At 42.3% G+C, this 5,044-nt stretch overlaps 1 pseudogene; it reads left to right on the top strand.

Moving 5' to 3' along the window:
* The first annotated feature begins 3,146 nt into the window (after nucleotides 1–3,146).
* On the top strand, nucleotides 3,147–5,037 carry LOC117310904 (UDP-N-acetylglucosamine--peptide N-acetylglucosaminyltransferase 110 kDa subunit pseudogene; annotated as a pseudogene).
* The last annotated feature ends 7 nt before the right edge of the window (nucleotides 5,038–5,044 follow it).

Raw genomic sequence — 5,044 nt, 5'->3', positions numbered from 1 at the left:
TGTGACCACCTAGAGGGGTGGGATAGGGAGGGTGGGAGGGAGGGAGATGCAAGAGGGAGGAGATATGGGGACATATGTATAACTGATTTACTTTGTTATAAAGCAGAAACTAACACACCATTGTAAAGCAATTATACTCCGATAAAGATGTTACCAAAAAAACTGGTATAAAGAGATGGAGAGACTGGGAGTCTTATTTTCCCACCAATTAACTTTGCCTCTGACCATGACCTTCCCTTTGAGTCTCCTAGACCTTGGGGATGATCGCAGCCCCTTGGGTTGGGTGACGGCAACCCCATCTTCACTAGAACCTCTATAGTTAACTTTGATTTTTCCCACTCCGTCTATCCATCCCATGTATGCAGTCAGACATTTGATCATGGACTTTTCCTGACAAAATATGCTTGAATATAACCATTTCTTTTCACTCCCACTGCTACTGCTATTGTCACTGCCTTAACTAGGGCTTTATCTTTAAGTTCTTTATATAAATATATAAATATCTATATATAAATATAATATACAAATAAATAAAATATAATATTAATTCTGATGATTTTAAAGTCTTTTCTTGATAAAGACTTTTCCTGATAAAGACACACAATATCTTATATAAATATTTTTGTATTATCTGTTCTTTTCTTAGAATTTTAGCCATATGATTCTATCTCTTGGTTTGTCTAGAACTTTTTGATTGAATGCTGGCTATTTCATTTGGCTTTTTTTGTTTTTCTCAGTGCAAACGTTGTTTTGCTTCAAAATATTTTATTCTACCTGGAAGTAGCAAATCTTCAAATTACAATTTTTTAAATGCTTTCAAACATCAATACTATAGGTGTCACAAAACCTAGAAACATGACATTTAAAAATGAACTACTGCCAGATGTGTCTCTATAAAACTTTTCCCCCACTCTTTTAGCTATATATTCTTTAACTGCCTCCTCATACGACAGTTTATGTATTTTCGAAATAAAATTTTAAGAAATAAACTTTGTAGTTTTTAGACATAGATTTCTTGTAGCATGGGTGATTAGAATTTGCTTCTAGTTATTAATAGTTTAGAAAAGTTTATTTCAGCTTCACAATTTATTATTGATAATGTCACATTAATTTTCGTTGTTAACTTTGAGAAAACCTCTATGGATTACTTCCTCATAAGTATTTACTATTATAAATGCATTACTGATTTCAGTACTGCTATAGGTTTGTGCATTACAGGGATTCTGATAAAATACTCATTCATACCATTCCATTGCACACATTGTTGATGGAGTATATTCATTCATTCATTTATTTATTTATTTATTTTTGGCTGTGTTGGGTCTTCGTTGCTGTGCGCAGGCTTTCTCTACTTGCAGGGACTGGGGGCTACTCTTCGTTGCGGTGCACAGGCTTCTCATTGCGGTGGCTTCTCTTGTTGCAGAGCACGGGCGCTAGGCATGGAGGCTTCAGTAGTTGTGGCTCGCAGGCTCAATAGTCGTGGCTCACGGGCTCTAGAGCGCAGGTTCCGTAGTTGTGGCACACTGGCTTCGTTGCTCCGTGACATGTGGGATCTTCCCGGACCAGGGCTCGAACCCTTGTCCCCTGCATTGGCAGGTGGCTTCTTAACCACTGCGCCATCAGGGAAGCCCCTGGAGTATATTCTTGACAGAAGAAAATTTCCGTTTTGACTAAGCATTGATGAGAACTGAATCTTTGACTTATCTTTCACATGCCTGATGATTGAAATAATTTTCCACAGATTAGCTTCTGGTTTTGTACTTTTCAGTTCTTTTTTTCTTCTTCAAACACACATGCTTTGAGAGCTGTGAAGTGCAAGACATGGCTATATTGTAAGGTGGTTTTTGTCCTTATGCTTCTGTGTCTTGTGCTAGGTTAAGTCAGTAGAGTAGTCAGTATGAGTACTGGAAGTTATTCCTGTAATGCGATAGTATATAGTCAATTACATATGGCGGTGTCTGAAAATCACATAATAGCCTCACTTAAAACATCTCCTTAGGGCTTCCCTGGTGGCGCAGTGGTTGAGAGTCCACCTGCCGACGCAGGGGACACAGGATCGTGTCCCGGTCCGGGAAGATCCCACATGCCGCGGAGCGGCTAGGCCCATGAGCCATGGCCGCTGAGCCTGTGCGTCCAGAGCCTGTGCTCCACAACGGGAGAGGCCACAACAGTGAGAGGCCCGCATACCACAGAATAAAGAAAATCTCCTTAGCCAGATTTCAAAAAAGCCTGTGGCCATTCCAATATGATCCAACATAGCGGAATATGATAGAAGGAAAATTGGCAAAGAAAGAGATGCTGGTCTTACCTGATGGAAGTTAAAATATCTCACTTTTGACAATTTTGCAAAAACTTATAATTCCATGAACTAATTTCTAGGGTTCTTCATAGGACCTAAAAAGGAACCCATAGAGTTGTGGAACAACAATAGAAGCTGCTGTGATAAGAAGCCCAGGCACCGCAACAAAGAGTAGCCCCTGCTCGCCACAACTAGAGAACGTCTGCACGCAGCATTGAAGACCCAACGCAGCCAAAATAAAAATAAATAAATAAAGATAAATTTAATTTTAAAAAAGTAATACTCAGGTTTGGGGCATGAGAAGTATGATGAGGAGAAATTAGCTAATCCTTTCAGAACTTTTAAAATATCAAACTCAGTCTCTAAGATTTTAGCATTATATACAACATTGGTTACTTATTAGTGGTTTGGGAAGGCCAATTTAAGATTTTCTGATCTTACTGTATTGAAATTCATGGCCCTAATGTTTTCCACATTGACTATATGAATGATGAAGTAAAGTCAATCATGTATTTCCTTTCCAACTGGACAGAAAACAAAATTTTAAAAAGTGTTTGGACTACTGACTTTTGATTTCTTCTAAGGCAAGTGTATAGGTAATTTTTATTCCCTGATTAGGAGAAAAATGGTGGAAGAGGGCAGGGTTAAGAATTAAGATTTCAAGAGCGTGAGAGGTAGATGGCCAACCAGAGTTCCTAAGTTTCAGTGCGTGTAACTGTTGCTGCCGCTTAAGCCTGCCAAAGCAGTGGTATGGCTGCTGCCCTCGTATTTGCTACCTCTAGAAACATTCTTGCCAGTAGTGGCAGCAGCGGGACTCAATTACCCCCTTTTCTCACTCTCTCCAGAAGCTCCAGATGGCGTCTTCTGTGGGCAACGTGGCCGACAGCACAGAACCAACGAAACGTATGCTTTCCTTCCAAGGGTTAGCTGAGTTGGTACATCGAGAGTATCAGGCAGGAGATTTTGAGGCAGCTGAGAGACACTGCATGCAGCTGTGGAGACAAGAGCCAGACAATACTGGAGTACTTTTATTACTTTCATCTCTACACTTCCAGTGTCGAAGGCTGGACAGATCTGCCCACTTTAGTACTCTGGCAATTAAACAGAACCCTCTTCTGGCAGAAGCCTATTCGAATTTGGGGAATGTGTACAAGGAAAGAGGGCAGTTGCAGGAGGCAATTGAGCATTACCGGCAGGCATTGCATCTCAAACCAGATTTCATCGATGGTTATATTAACCTGGCAGCCGCTTTGGTAGCAGCAGGCGACATGGAAGGGGCAGTACAAGCTTACGTCTCTGCTCTTCAGTGCAATCCTGATTTGTACTGTGTTCGCAGTGACCTGGGGAACCTGCTCAAAGCCCTGGGTCGCTTGGAAGGAGCCAAGGCATGTTATTTGAAAGCAATGGAGACGCAACCGAACTTTGCAGTAGCTTGGAGTAATCTTGGCTGTGTTTTCAATGCACAAGGGGAGATTTGGCTTGCCATTCATCACTTTGAAAAGGCTGTCACGCTTGACCCCAATTTTCTGGATGCTTATATCAATTTAGGAAATGTCTTGCAAGAGGCACGGATTTTTGACAGAGCTGTGGCAGCTTACCTTTGTGCCCTAAGCTTGAGCCCAAATCATGCAGTGGTACATGCCAACCTGGCTTGTGTATACTATGAGCAAGGCCTGATGGATCTGGCAGTAGACACCTACAGGCGAGCTATTGAATTGCAACCACATTTCCCTGATGCTTACTGCAACCTAGCCAACGCTCTGGAAGAGAAGGGCAGTGTTGCCGAAGCAGAAGAGTGTTATAATACAGCTCTGCGGCTGTGTCCCACCCATGCAGACTCTCTGAATAACCTAGCCAATATCAAAGGAGACCAGGGAAACTTTGAAGAGGCAGTTCGCTTGTATTGTAAAGCATTAGAAGTCTTCCCAGAGTTTGCTGTTGCCCATTCAAATTTAGCAAGTGTATTGCAGCAGCAGGGAAAACTGCAGGAAGCTCTGATGCATTATAAGGAGGCTGTTCGAATCAGTCCTACCTTTGCTGATGCCTACTGTAACATGGGAGACACTCTAAAGGAGATGCAGGATGTTCAGGGAGCCTTGCAGTGTTATACTCGTGCCATTCAGATTAACCCTGCACTTGCGGATGCCCACAGCAATCTGGCTTCCATTCACAAGTATTCAGGGAATATTCCAGAAGCAATTGCTTCTTATCGCACTGCTCTGAAGCTTGAACCTGATTTTCCTGACGCTTATTGTGATTTGGCTCATTGCCTGCAGATTGTCTGTGATTGGACAGACTATGATGAGCGAATGAAGAAGTTGGTCAGCATTGTGGCTGACCAGCTGGAGAAGAATAGGTTGCCTTCTGTGCAGCCTCATCATAGTATGCTCTATCCTCTTTCTCATGGCTTCAGGAAGGCTATTGCTGAGAGCCATGGGAACCTCTGCTTGGATGAGATCAGTGTCCTTCATAAACCACCGTATGAACATCCAAAAGACTTGAAGCTCAGTGATGGTCGACTGCGTGTAGGATACGTGAGTTCTGACTTCGGGAATCACCCTACTTCTCATCTTATGCAGTCTATTCCAGGCATGCACAATCCTGATAAATTTGAGGTATTCTGTTATGCCCTGAGCCCAGATGATGGCACAAACTTCCGAGCAAAAGTGATGGCAGAAGCCCATCATTTCATTGATCTTTCTCAGATTCCATGCAATGGGAAAGCAGCTGATCGCATCCATCAAG

The sequence above is a fragment of the Tursiops truncatus genome, unplaced genomic scaffold, assembly GCF_011762595.2.
Source record: "Tursiops truncatus isolate mTurTru1 unplaced genomic scaffold, mTurTru1.mat.Y mat_scaffold_47_arrow_ctg1, whole genome shotgun sequence".
In the NCBI taxonomy this organism is placed as follows: Eukaryota; Metazoa; Chordata; class Mammalia; order Artiodactyla; family Delphinidae; genus Tursiops; species Tursiops truncatus.
The sequence above is the reverse complement of the archived record's forward strand: the minus strand, read 5'-3'. Positions and strand labels throughout refer to the sequence as shown.